Genomic DNA, 15357 nt, shown 5'->3' with positions numbered 1-15357 from the left:
AAAAAAAAAAAAAAAAAAAAAAAAAAAAAACAGAGAAACACTGCAAAATGATTTTTAAACGCATCATTTGATAGTACTCAAATTTTCCATGGAACTTAATCACCGATAATTCTAGATAATGGCTGTAAATATACAGCCAACACTGCTGCATTGCACAACTCCAGAGAGCCCTTTTTTTTTTTTTAATGTGAATGGTGTCCTCTGGATTTTGCAATGCACCAGCTATAACCCAAATGCTTATCAAAACCCTTGTCAAGGCCATTGTTCTGTTTTCAAAAAAAAACTGCAATCATTTTTTTAAAGATTCGATTTATTTGTCAGAGAGAGCACACAAGCAGCGGGGGTGGCAGACAGAAGGAGAAGCAGCACCCCCCCCTCCCCGCTGAGCAAGGAGCTGGATGCGGGACTCAATCCCAGGGCCCTGGGATCATGACCAGAGCAGGAGGCAGACACTTAACTGACTGAGCCACCCAGGCGTCCCTGCAATCATTTTTTAAAAAGCAGAAAAGTATTCTCAAAATGTTAAAGAAAGGTATTTTAAAGCACATGAAAATATACCCAGCATCATTAGCCATCAGGAAAGTATAATTTAAAAGCACAGTGATATACACCTACTAAAAGAGCTAAAATCACAACAAAAAACAAAACAAAACAAAAAAACCTGACAATACCAAGTGCTAACAAGGATGAAGAGCAACTGGAATTCTCATATATTGTTGGTGGGAATGCAAAATGGTATAGCAACTTTGGAAAAGTTTTGCAGTTACCTACAAAATCAAACATACACATACCATATAATTGCTAGGTATTTACCCAAGTGAAATGAAAATTTACATTCATAAAAAAAACTATTCTCAAATGTTTATAGCAGTTTTACCTGTAGTTGCCAAAAACTAGAAATAACCCAAATGTCTCTCAACAGATGAATGAATAAACAAACTGGTCCATCCATACTATGGATTACTACTTACCAATGAAAAGGAATAAACTATTAATACGCACAACAACATGAATGAATTTCAAAGGCGTTTTCGAAGTGAAAGAGGCTGACCCAAAAATCTACACAACTATAATTCCATTTACATAAATCCTGGTAAAAGCAAAACAATAGCCATGGAGAACAGGTCAGTGTTTACCATTGAATTGGAGATGAGGCGGAGAGGCTAATTACAAAGAGGCAACAGGAGCTCTATGTCTTGATAATTAATGGGAGTGTATACACAGTCTTATACATTTGTCAAAACACACAGAATAGTATATGACAATGTATTTTACTGCATGTAAATTTAAAAATTAAAAGAAAATTTAATTCATAAAAAAATAAAAATATGCCAAATTAAAAAAAAAAGAATGAAAGAATCAGAAAAGGTTTTAAAAAATTACTATACCTAGAAATGGTTATCCTCTGTAGATAATATAGCTGCCTCTAGTAAGCCATAGAGATAAAATATAAAATGCTTAAGACAAGGCTTACCACATTCTCAACTGACACTAGTCCCCTTCCCTTTACTCACTTCTCTCACCTATGTACACATTTCTCTTTCCCTGTGGCTACAACTTTTATTTTCCTCCTCCTCTGCAATGACTACAGATTGCTTTCGCCTACTTCACATTCCTTCCCCCACTTCTCTAGTTAATAGTATTCCCATCCTTTGGGGAACTGACCTTCCCCAGTTTTATGTGGTTCTGATGACAATCCAATGACAATTCCCCACAGTGATTAGCCGAAGGATGGGCCTCATTAGAGGCCTTCCTTCAGAAAGTTCTCAGTTCTTCACTGTAAGCTCTCAGCAATCTGAGGCTGTGCATCTCTGTCATGAAAGACTTCTAACGTAAGCAGACAATAAGACTAACATACAGAAAGAAGTACAGTCAGGAAGTGAAAAGTATCCTAAAGACATCATTTAAATTCCTGGATCTCTTTGCTCCTGGACTGCTCCACCTCTGCTCTTCCCATTTACAAAAACAGTAAGTCATCTTTTTAAGCCAATTTGGAACTGTTGGTTTTAATGCTTCCCATTTTAAAAGCACAAAACATTGTTTCTCTAAGGGAGCAAAAACAGTAAATTATCTCTTCACTTGCTGTGGCCTTCAGTTAACTTATTCCCAATATTACTGGTTATTAATATATAGATATTACCTAGCCCTGCTATAGGGCAAACATATGTGTATAAAGAGAAATAAAAGATAAAGCCATAGAAAGTAGACTGAAAACAGCTGTCCACTAGATTTACATTCCAAGTGCCAGGAACCTTAAAGACAGCTTTTAACGTAAATTTTAAGATTTTAAGTCTTCAATGCAGGTAGTGCTCACTTTTCACCACTTGACATTTTACCATTCTACTCATTCAAGCCTAGGTAATGAAGATACATTACTACTTTGTGTCACTCTGGCTTTACCTTGTTCATTCACTCATCTTCATCAATATCTGAAGAAAGGCAATTACATATGCCAATATAAAAAAACACACACATGCAGTAAGGATTAAAGCAAAAGTCATATAAATTGACAACATATAATAAACTTCCAATAAGTCTTTCTTCAGCTTGTCTGCCTGGAATGCCCCTACTTATTCTTTGATGCTAAGCTTAAACATCACCTCCTTTCAACACAGCCTTCTCCACTTATCAGACCCTAATAGTACTGCTGCCTCTCTCTGCCTCCTCTCTACCATAGCAATTGCCAAATTACAATTATTTATATGTTAGTGGTAATGAGAACCTTCTGTAGTAAAAATTTCTGTTGTAAAAATTTCTGTAGTAATAAATTAAACAGAAGGGGCACCTGGGTGGCTCAGTCGGTTAAGCACCTGCCTTCGGCTCAGGTCATGATCCCAAGGTCCTGGGATAGTGCCCTGCATCGGGCTCCATGCTCAGCGGGGAGCCTGCTTCTCCCTCTCCCTCTGCTGCTCCCCCTGCTTGTGCTCTCTCTCTCTCTCTCTCAATCTGTCAAATAAATAAAATCTTTAAAAAATAATGAAACAGAAAAGAGCTGATGAAACAGAGAAACGCTGTAGTAACAGAATTTCCAGTTTAACAACTGAATAGATTTGATGGGGAATTCAAAGATGACTCAGAGTTCAAGTTTGGGTAATGGGAGGAATAAGCCAATAATAGAGAAAGGAAAGTTAGAAAGAAGAATACATTTTAGGAGAAAGAAAATGAAAGAAAATTCAAATTGAGCATGTTGAACTTAATGGCATGACAAACAGGTGGAGCTCTCCAGCTAAAAACTGAGGTTTGGGCACTTACAGTGTAAGAGTCATCTGAAAGAGGTACTCACTGAAGCCAAAGGACCAGGTAACACTCCAAGGAAAAGCAGCTAGATTAAGAAAAATCTATAAGGCAAATACTTAAGAAACAAGTTGACCTTGTGAACGAAGAGTGGCTAGAATATACAAGAGAGCTTATAAGCTCCCTTATAAGAAGGGAGGAGGAAAAGGGGTTCACTGTGTCAAATCTGGATAATTTAAAAGCAAGAATTAAAACTGAAAAAAGTCTCTATTTGGCAATTCAGGTCACTGGTAACAACAGAGAAAATAGCTTTAGTGAAAAAGAAGATAGCAAAATTTAAACAATATACATGTTGCTTTTTCCTTTGGGCTATTGGATAATACAAAAAAAAAAGGAGGGGAAAGAAGGAAAAAAGAATAAGAAAAGGTGTTTTTTGGGTGGATTTTTTTTAGGCCATTGAAGATGTTAGGGGAGATTTAAATAAAAATAATAAAAGAGTTAACTAACAAGCCCATATAGTCTAACAGAAGGGATAAAAGTAGCAGCCATGAAATAGTCATGTAAGCCTAAAATGATACATCCCTAACACCAAATAGTAGAGAGGAAGGGAAATTAAACAATTTAGAGATAAAGAAAAGCAACGCTGAAGACATGTCTGTTTGATGGCCTTAACCTTCTTACTCTTAAAAAAAAAAAAAAAAGTAATTGAAAAAAACCTACAAAGTCTGGGAACAGTATACAGGAATCAGGGGCTAGGGAGTAGAAAAGGTCAGAAATAGCCCCTGCAGGAAATCAATTACAAAAGAATTGCCAACCAGTGTGAGTGAGTATTTTGGAGCACTCTTTATAATTATTAATCTCATTTTCACTTATCTAGTAGAACGGCACAAATTCTTTAGCCTATTTGATTTGACTGTTATTGTTTTATAAAAACAGCCTCCTATATCTGATTTGAGGTAATGATGTTCCTTCTGTAAGTCTTCTTTTCCATTGTATATTACTGCATTTTTTCTTTACTATGTTATAAAACTTTTAATCATTTTTACTGCATTAATGTGTCTTGCTCTGATGCTTTGCTTAAATATCCAAGTAGTATATTTGATTATTCAAGAAATCCTTAATGTCTATTTTCTTAAAGTCAAGTATGTGAGAGAACTATACAGAGAATAGGAATTCTAAACTTAAAAATGGCTGTATCTTTGGAGGGGCGCCTAAGTGGCTCAGTCGGTTAAGCATCTGCCTTCGGTTCAGGTCATGATCTTGGAGCCCTGGAATACAGCCCCACGTCGGGTTCCCTGCTCAGTGGGGAGTCTGCTTCTCCGTCTCCCTCTGCCTCTACCCCTGCTCATGCTTGCTTGCTCTCTCTCCCACTCTCAAATAAATAAATAAAATCTTTTTTAAAAATGGCTGTATCTTTTGACAGCTGCTCACTTATTAGGTTTTTTTTAATTTTAAAGATTTTATTTATTTATTTGACAGGAGAGAGAGAGGGAGAGGGTATAAGCAGGGGGAGTAGCAGAAGGAGAGGGAGAAGCAAACTTCCTGCCAAGCAGGAGCCTGACGTAGGGCTCGATCCCAGGACCCTGGGATCATGACCTGAGCCGAAGGCAGACGCTGAACCAACTGAGCCACCCAGGTACCCATTATTATGTTTAAAAATAAAAATTCGCTGGGAAAATAAGATCTTTAATATTTTGAAGCTTCAAAGTATCTCTTTTCCTTTACACTGAAATTTTTCCAATTACATAATTCATATTTAGATACTTTATATATGTATTACAAATTCTGTGAGACATTTAAAAATAAATATGGCATGGCATATATTTAAAAGAATATGGTTGCCATAAAATAGTCACCTTAGAAAGTTCTCATACTTATTCCTAGAATGCTGCCATTGCATAAAAAGCTATGAGATTCAACTTTTAGAACTCCTTTAGAGTCTTAACATAATCATTATATTATTGTCAAAGTGACAAATCTTCATTGATTAAATATAGGTTTCACATTTGGGGAAATTTCTGGTTATCATAAGGCGGTTTACCTAAATTAGAAATACCACTTGAGAACAAAAAATAGGACTATAAAGCATGAAACAAATTTTCTTATGCTGCTATAATGACTCCATCATTAAAATATATTTATGACTATATTCCCCTCCTCCACAGTGTCTGATCTGTGGGTTACCACTCATACATTCTAGTATGTTGGGTAAAAATAAAAATTCAATCATCTTATACCATACTTCCTACTATTATAGGCAATGTAAGAAGCTCTGATGGTTTCTAAGAGTCAAATTATTGAATATTTGAAAGTAGTTACAGCACTCTCATTTTTAAATTTAGCTAGTTGTTATTCAGTGCTCTATCTTTTTTTATACTATACTGAAAATGCACATTAACCCTTTGGCATATCTGATACCAGCCTACACAGACAGTTGTCTACTCCTGTTACAAACACATTCATTTACATATGTACAGCACTATTTTTTAACTCCCTATATGTGTCTATTTTCCTTAGTTTGACACCTGAATGTTACCTATCAGCTTTGCCTCTACATGAGCCCTAGGACAGTCTTCCCAATGGTAGTTATACATTGTCTTTGGTTCTTCTTTGAAAAACAGTCTAATCTCACTCGACTGCCTTGAACCCAACTTGGTTTAAACTTAACTAAAATCTCTCCATGCCATATTCTACTCTGAAAACAAAAAAATAACTAAAAGCATAGTCTTTGTCTTACATTTGTAAGAAGCTTCAATCACTTTTAAAGCTCTACCTCTGAGAATTATTAAACTTTGCCTTTCTTCTCTTTAAAAATCATTAACTCAGCTTTTATGATTGTCCCTATTCTCAAAGTCATACACACGAACTAAGAAATGTTCAAGAAAAAGTTTAATCAACCATCTTGTTTCTTCAAGACAGTCCCATATTTGTCCACAGCTGACTCACGTACTAGACTATAAGCCTCGTTTTTGGGCACCTGGGTGGCGCAGTCGGTTAAGCACCTGACTCTTGGTTTCAGCTCAGACAGTGATCTCAGGGTCGTGAAATCAAACCCCAAGTCGGACGTCAAGTCTGCTTAAGACTCTCTCCCTCTCCCTCTGCCCCTCCCCGCCACAAGCTCACACATGCTCCCTCTCTTTCTCAAATAAATAAATAAATCTTAAAAAAAAAAATTAGACCATAAGCCTCATTTCTGATTCAAAAAATAATAGTAAAGTGACTACATTTAAGGGGAAGAGTTAAGATACATTCTAGGAAAAGGTCAGTGAATATCTACACAGCTGTAAAAACTGGAATAGAAGAAAATCCAAATAATTCATTTTATGGAAAAAAAGCAAAGGCCCAGGGGGAACAAGTGGCTTACCCAAGTTTATACACTTGGTAGCAAAGCTAACACTAGTATCCAATCTCCTGATTCCAGGTTTAAAGCTTTTCTACTTTAACCATTCATTCAAATGACTAAACAGGATGATACTAAATGAAAGGAGCCAGACACAAAAGAATACATATTGTATGATTCTCTTAATGTCAAATTTCTAGAAATGGCAAAACTACAGAAACAAAAAGGAGATCAGTGGTTGCCTAGGGCTGGGAGTTGGAGCAGGGATTGGGAAAGTGGGCAAGACAGAACTTTTTGGAGAATTAAAGATTTCTAAAATTAAATTGTGATAATGGCTGCACAATAATATATAAGTTTATTAAAACTTAAGCTGTGGGGGCATCTGAGTGGTGCAGTAGGTTAAGAGTCTGACTCTTGGTTTCGGCTCCGGTCTTGATCTCAGGGTCATGAGATGAAGCCCCGTGTTATGCTCATAACAGGGAGTCTGCTTCAGACTTTTTTTTTTTTTTTAAGATTTTATTTATTTGGCAGCGAGAGACACAGGGAGAGAGGGAACACAAGCAGGGGAGTGGGAGAGGGAGAAGCAGGCTTCCCGCCAAGCAGGGAGCCCGATGCAGGGCTCGATCCCAGGACCCTGGGATCATGACCTGAGCCAAAGGCGGACACTTAACCGACTGAACCACCCAGGCGCCCCTGCTTAAGACTTTCTTACCCTCTCCCCTGCCCCTCCCCACCGTGTGCGCTCTTTCTAAAATAAATAAGTCTTTAAAAAAATAAATAAAAGTTAAGCTGCAAACTTTATGAGATATAATTTATACTTCAATAAAGCTATTCAAAAAATGACTAAGAAGGAACTCAGATTTTGTCTTTAAGTCCATAAAGCTGTTGGGGAATTATATGTCAAAAAGTATCACCAGGGGCGCCTGGGTGGCTCAGTCCTTTAAGCGTCTGCCTTCAGCTCAGGTCATGATCTCAGGGTCCTAGGATCAAGACCCGTGTGGGTCTCCCTGCTCAGCAGGGAGTCTGCTTCTCCCTCTCCCTCTGCAACCCCCCATACCCCCTGCTCGAGCTCTCTAATAATTTTTAAAAATCTTTAAAAAAAAGTATCACTAAAACACACACACAAAAAAAAAACCAGCTTTTTTTGCAAACTTCAGATCCTTTTCCCTTCAGAATTTCCAAAAGTTAGGTACTTTATTTTCCACCCTTACATTTTCCATGGATACAGAAAGTAACAGGAAGTGCACAAATATACACATAGGAAATGTGCATAATTCCTCTGAAAACACTTTGGTTATTGATCATTATTTCCTTTTAGATAGGATCTGCACTGCTCTAAGCCTCTGCAGACAGTTTAGAATAGAGGAGGTGCAGATGCCTAGGTGGCTCAGTCAGTTAAGCGTCTGCCTTCGACTCAGGTCATGATCCCAGGGTTCTAGGATCAAGTCCCACATTGGGCTCCTTGCTCAACGGAGGGCCTGCTTCTCCCTCTGCCTTCAGCTCCCCCTGCTTGTGCCCTCTCTCTCTCTGACCAATAAATAAATAAAATCTTTAAAAAAAAAAAAAAAAAAGAATAGAGGATGTGCTCCTTTATCTGTTATCTGGTCTGACAAACTGTTCCAAAACAGAATTCTTTAGTGATTTCATTTTCATGACACCTTTGTGCCACTATAATTTAAACACTAATAGTCTTTTTATTAAGAGGAACCATTCTTAATTGCATATTAGCAAGTTTCTTCAGTTTATTGTTTGTGCATCCTTATTAGGTATACATCTCTTCAGTTTACTCAGCGTTGACAGCCTATTCTTTGTTTACTTACAAATTAAGAGTAACTTATATCTCTCTCATAACAGTTAATGTTTTACATCTATGAGAAACACCACTGTTTGAACCTTAAAAATAAACAGAGTTTTAATTAATGGAGGCCTAGATATCTGTAATTATGTCAGAGGAAGCAGTCAGGATTACTTAGTAAACCTACATTTCCCATGCTGCTGAGGCTCAGTTTACCAAGGCTAACGAAAGAACTTTTGGCCTCAAAAATTTCAATTACCACCTTCCTAAAGCCCCAGAGTTTCACCAAACTTCCTAAAAGAGAAAGAAAAATCTGAAACTTATAAAAAGAAAGCGAAATGTTTATCCTAGCTTAAACTCTAATTTTAAAGAGTAGGTTTCTCAAAATTACGATCTTTTGACATTTGGTAACTAAATGAATTAAGCAGTTATTCAAAGAATTCAAGACAGGAAAAATAGAACACAATCTCAGCTGAATATATTTCTCTTTCAGGTACAATTCCATGTGTTAGAGAAACTGAATCAGTCAGATCCCAAATGATCAGGGCCCTAATTATCAAACATACACTTTCTCCTTGTGACCTTTTCACAATAACTGGCTTAAACTTGCTAACAGTATTCCCACGAAAGGAGAACACTGCTGCTCATTTTAGTTTGTTCTTTTCAAGGGACACAGTATGGTTTTGGGGTTTGTTTTTTTTTTACATTTTTCTTACTGCAATGTGGTACACAAAGAAGGTGAAGTGATGTTCTAAAAACCAATTCCTTATACACAGAAACTCCATAGATGAAGACAGAAATAACAAAGGAGACATGAGAATGCATTCCAGGAAATTGGAAGAGGGGATTATGATATATTAAATATTAAGCATACTGATGCAGCGCCCTTAACAATTAATGAACCAACAACCCCATATCCCTTTTTACATGGTTACAAAAAATCATTTTTTAATAAATAATAATAAACTCTACCCCAATTGAAGTTCTTCTAGTCTCTTGCCTACTGCCTCAGAGGAAATGAAATCATTATAATAAACCTATTGTAACATAAAAGCTAATGTTTTACCAGGAAATGTTCTATGAACTCTAAGAAAAAAAATCCTATAAGGATATTGTCAACTGCCACATTTCCTACAATTGGGAGAGTAAGGATGACAAACAGGGAAAAGAAAGAAATGGAGGGACAAAGAAAAACTAAAGAACTCTCCCTCACCTCCAAACAAAGCAGGCTCATCAACCAGTAAGATCCTCTGCCTCTCTCAATCTCCTTCCCTTCACTGACTGCCCCAAACATTGGTGAAGTCTAAAACAATGGATATAATATAGAAGCTACAAATTATATTTTTCCCGCCTTTACCACCAATCAAGATATTATGATCAATTATATTTTTTAAATTATAAAAATTATTTTTAAAACTAGCTTATGGAACAATAACTTAAGTCATTTAATAACATTGCTATGCTTTTATAGTTTGATGGTTTGGAAATATTGTTTTTACCACATGCAAATTTATTCTTGCTCTAGGTATTAATGGAATTTCATATCTCATTTAAGGGATATAATCCAGCCACAAAATTATTAAAAATTTGAAACTCATTCATGGTTCATTAACAGTCAACTGAATAAAAAGATGTACATAAACACAAAACAGGTTCATTTTCATTTTAGTTAAAGGTTTGCAGTAAATTAAATTGAAGAATCTCCTATTTTTATGTTACTTTTGTTCATTTATAATCAGAAAGTTATAGCATTTAAAGTTCATATCATGTAATATTTCTCATAACTCAGATTCTAAGATAAACAGTAGTTTAATTTCTCATTTACATATATGATTAATATCAACATTTTATTACATATTTTATAATGTGAACTTTATTTACATTAACCAGTCATCAAGACTGTGACAAGTAGAACTGTTAAATCCAACCGAAACATCAGTATGCTGTCATATTTTTTCAGTTTATCCCACTGTTAAAATAAATGTGAAAAACTCAAGTTCTAGGATACAACAAAAATAGGGAGCATTTCAATAGTGATCTTTAAAGGTTTATTCCAGTGCTTCAAATGAAGAGGTTATACTATAGAACCAATAGCAAAAGCAAGTCTGAGCCACATCAGTACAGTTTTTTTAAAAAACTCGAAACATATTCCCTCTTCACGTGTCATTTTCTGATGACCAAAAAACAAAAAAACAAAAAACAAAACAAATTATCACAAAAAGATATTTTTAAAAAGTAATAGGTGAGTGAGCTATTAGGTTCTGGTAAATATTAAAGTCTTTTTAAAAGAAAACTTAAATGAAATTAACCATATAGCTCTGCTTTCTGTAACAAATATGAGTAACTAATATTGAAATACACAGCATAATCCCATAGGCCCTATAAGTTCTTCTTCCATTAAAAGTAAAATGTATAGTATCATATAAAGTGTATATGGGTTATATGTTTAGAATATTGTAGAGACTGATAATAAGGTCATTTATCTAATCAAGGAAGAAAAATCTATGCCAGGTGAGTGATATCGTTCATTTTATTGGTTTGATCCCTAATTATTCCAAAGAGAAAATTGTGGATATGGAGGGAAGTTGAAGAAGAGTAGGCTGGAGAGCAGAACGTAGAGAGAAAAGAAGGTTCAGACATAAGACTAATCTCTTAAAAAATATATCTTAAATGCATATACATCCCTATATAATAATCTTCTGTTGGGAATTTTAAAATGTTTTTTTAAAAACTGATTGTAAATATCTTTTACTTTTAAACATTTGTCTCATTATAGCAAACTACAATTTAATAACAATTCCAACTGCCAAAAAGAAGCCGTATACCAAATAGTACAGAAATATAAGCCACAGACTCATTAAGAAGGAAACCAAAGAAAAAACTGAACTGTCCTCTAAATGTCACACCTACTACACTACTGCTCACTACAGAAGCCTGGAAGTTGGTACCTCATCTGAGGAGTACCAACAGGACTAGTATTGACGAAGGGTATAAAAGTACTACAATACTAATACTTTTAGCTTCAGCATTGTTTAGAATCTTAGCTGTGTTTTGTTTTTTAAGTAGCCTCCACGCCCAACACGGGGCTCGAACTCACAACCTTGAGATTGAGTCGCATGCTGTACCAACTGAGCCAGCCAGGTGCCCCAGTTGTGTTTTATAGTTAAAAAAAAATTACATTTTGTTTATATTTACTCTTATTATAAAATGGTAACTCTTATAAGTGTCCTATAATATGAAGTGGGTATATTTACCGTTTAATTAAAACAAGAGATTTAGTAATGCAGTTTATAGTAAATCAAAAATAACCATTTAAGAAATTGAAAAAGATACATAAAAATATTCTGGCATGTCTTATAAAACATTGTTTAATTTATAGCATAAACCCCTTAAAAATGGTGAACACCTCACTACTCTTTATCTCACAGGTATTGTCATTCTTTTCAAAGAATCTATTTTTTATTTTATCAGCACTGAGATTCTGTTTACATAATGGAGAGCAAGAGAGAACAAACAGCCCAACCACTATCTTCAGAAAACAAAATATTCTAATTATTTTAATATATACATTATCAATTTCTAGCCTTGAATTTAAAGAATATATGAACTGTGAGAAGTAAATTCGCATACCTAATTACAGTTGAGAAATCTAACCTAAAGTGCCATAAACCAAAAAATAATTGCTTTATATTCAAAGGCCCAAGTTCAATTTAGTAAACAGGCTAGACTCACTGCATTATATTACAGGAGACAGAGGTTAAGAAGTGACCTTGGCATCCTGCTTTCCAGATGTCTGAAGGGTCCATTTCTTAATGAAAGTATCTCTACTCTTGATAAATACTTAGCTTACTACCCAGTCAGTATCTTTGCCCATATAAGACTCTACTTGATTTTTGAAATTTTAGGACTATAGGTTATTATAAAGAAAAAATTTAAGAACATACAACATGCACAAAGGATTAAGACTACTTCCCTTGTGATGCAATGCACAAGAAAGTTAAGAAACTACTATCACACACTCTACATTATGGGGCATATTTTTCTGAGATTGTAAATGAGAAATTCAATAAGCCTTAAGCATATACTTTCCATTATTCCAGATCATGAAAAGATTTTTAAGTTATTTGTAATATACAACATATATATATATACGTATATATATATATATTCCAAAAATAACTATGTTCAGATATATGCCCATATCAATTCCCTTACTCTTTTAATTAAAAATTTATGTTCCTTCCGGTCATAAAAACCTGGGTTTGGGCATTTTAAAGTTCAAACACATATTAAGCTATGCTTTGCTTTGGCACTAGCTCCCCCTCCAGACCAACCTACTAATATAACTGCACTTAAAAAAATAAACAACACAAGTTTTTCCAAGCCACTAGCAAATTTCAAAATTCACCACTTTTAAGGACATTCCAGTACTTTAAAAATAAATAATTAAAATTGAAACCAAACACTGCATAATGTAATCAGAATTATTGTTTTTTTTCAATTCCATACATCTCAAATAGGATGACTTGTAGGAAAACAACTTCAAGCGACTCTTTAAATTAAGAACATCCTAAATGATCTATATGGTGCTATATTTTATGGAAATCATTTTGATTCACTATCCTAATAAACCACAGTATACTCCTCATGTTAACTCACTACTTGATCAAAGATACACTTTTGCATGTTTCTGCAATCTATACAAGTTTCATTCCAGCTGTTCAGCTCTTCAAGTACAATTCTCAATTTATAAAAGCAGCAAAAGGAAAATCCATGCCCCAAATCACCTTTCAATGGTCCTTATAGCCTATTCGTTTCTAACTCCCTACATTTCTATATACTAAACTGTAAATTCACAAATACAAATGTTTGAATGCCCACCTTATCCTTACTACTGTAGTATTTATAAATCAAGTAATTGTCACTTTCTATACACATTTTATGGTATATTTCACAAAGCTGGCAATGTACAAGATCTTATCATTTGGCATAGGATTTTAGGTTGCTTTTTAGGTTATTTTAAAGAAGGGAAAACACAACTTGCTCCATTGTTTCAGTATAGTGCTGTTATGCTTAATTTCTCTCCTAAAATGTTTTCATATATATAATGCACCCTTTAAAAGATCTATGTATAAAAACATGAAATTTAAATTTAATAAAGTAAATGTACACTTAACCCTAGGAGTAACAAGAAGGAAAAAAACTATAATGAAACCTTGCCTACAATTTCTAAAGAGAGCCAAGTCAAAGCTCAGTCAGTTACCCTTGATGAGCTTAATTCGAAACTGACTGAAAACTTGTTGAAATCTGTTCTGCGTTACCTTGAAGTTTGGGGTTATCTACTGGAGATTCTGCCTTTCCTAGGTTCACCTTCTAGAGTTGGCTTAAGTCCACTGTAAATTAATTCAAACATGGAAAGAAGAAACAATACCTCTCTCTGCCTTTCTCCAAGGCCTCAATCAAAAGGCTAATAATACACGGCAAAACGCTAAAAGCTCACCAGGGATAAACCCTAACCAAGACACTGCCATTTAACTTAAGATATACACTGCGTCTCTGACGTTGTGTGTGCCTGAAGATTGCAATGCCCACAGTAAAAGAACAGGTGCTGCACCCGACAACCCACTCACTCTTGCAGGAAAAAATCTCCTTTAACTAATTAATAAGGACTCGTTTAACCTTCCCAAATAAGTTTAGATACTCAAAAGCCGCCAGCTGATCATTCCCACATCAGCTGGAGGGTGCAGCGGCACTCACGCCTTTAACTGCCCAGGCATTGGCCCCTCGCCGGGAGCGGATCTTTGTACGGGTCCACCCCCCCCCCCCGATTTCTGGCCCAAGAACCCCTCACAAAAGCCCGTAACGTACAAGCATCCTCCTCCCCACAGTCCGTGATTACAGGGACCGAGTTGCTGGCGAAAGGGCAGGTAGGTGGAGAAGGGAAAAGAGGGACACCTCCCACCCCCGCCCCCATCCCTTCTCCTCTCCTTGGCTTCGGCCCCTGCCCGAAGCAAGGATGCGCGACGCCGAGGACAGCCGCGGCTGCAGGCGCCCCTCACCCCCAGCCCGCGCCCCCGGGCCGCGCCAGAGCGTCCCGGGGGCTTCTTCCCCACTTTTCCCGGAGCCCCTGGGTAAGCAGCAGCAGTTGCAGCAACAGGCCCGGGGAACGCCTGGGGGAAAAGAGCGGCGACAGCCCCCAATCACATCCCCGGCGCCTCCACGAATCCCGCACTAGCCCAGCCCCAGACCCCGAGGGGCGCGGGGCCCGGCTCCCAAACGCCCCCTTACCCGAGGCGGGAGCAGAGGCGATCTCCGCCGTCCCCAGTTGCCGCCGCCACCGCCGCCGCCACAGCCCTCAGCCGCAGCTGCCCCGTTGGGGAGTGGGAGGGGTGGCTGGGTGGAGGATGCTACTCCCGACTGAAGGGAGAGGAAGAAACGGAAACAGGAACCGCCGCCGCCGCCGCCGCCGCTTAACGGAGCCTTCGGCGCCACTGACTGAGCGAGAGCGCGAGGCGGCGCGAGCGGGGCAGTCGCTGACAGCGCGAGACCGAGCGCGAGCCGGGTCCCGGGCGCGCGACCCCGAGCAGCACCGGCCCCATTCCGCCAGGAGAGGAAGGGGACCGGTTGGCTGGGGGCTGGGAAGGGGCGGTGTGGGGCGGGGGCCTGGAGCTGAGGGAACACGGCTACTCTGGTCGGCCGGAGATAACGCGCGCACGCGCCGGAGCGGCTCTGACAACGAGCGCAGGCGGGGAAGCCTTGGCTAGCGCAAGCGTGCGCGCGCGGCTGGGGGCGCGCGCCCCTCAGCGTTACAGGCTTCTGGGAGAGGGCGCGCATGCGCCGGCCGCTGCCACCTACGGCGACCCTGGCATGTGCCACGGCTGCTTCCCGCCCCCTTCTCGCTGCGCCGGTGGATAGCGTAACTGCAGCATCCGCTGCCAGGCAGAGCCGCGGGCCACAGAGGGACCGGGAGACTTCCAGCAGGGCAGCA

General features: G+C 38.0%; 1 protein-coding gene across 7 annotated transcripts in view; it reads right to left on the bottom strand.

Moving 5' to 3' along the window:
- FUT8 (fucosyltransferase 8) overlaps nt 1–15357 on the bottom strand; it is a 316924-nt gene that overhangs the window by 300596 nt on the left and 971 nt on the right. For 5 of the 7 annotated variants that reach the window (XM_032405324.1, XM_032405323.1, XM_032405328.1 and 2 more), the window contains exon 1: nt 14658–15156. The exons of the other annotated variants lie outside the window; for them this stretch is intronic. The gene's annotated coding sequence lies outside the window, so the exon portion shown is untranslated. Of the gene's footprint in view, nt 1–14657; nt 15157–15357 lie in introns of those variants that run through there. 7 annotated transcript variants of the gene reach the window in all.

This window comes from Phoca vitulina, unplaced genomic scaffold (assembly GCF_004348235.1).
Source record: "Phoca vitulina isolate PV1807 unplaced genomic scaffold, GSC_HSeal_1.0 scaffold7, whole genome shotgun sequence".
Taxonomy (NCBI): Eukaryota; Metazoa; Chordata; class Mammalia; order Carnivora; family Phocidae; genus Phoca; species Phoca vitulina.
Note: the sequence above shows the minus strand (reverse complement) of the source record. Positions and strands in the feature narration are given on the sequence as shown.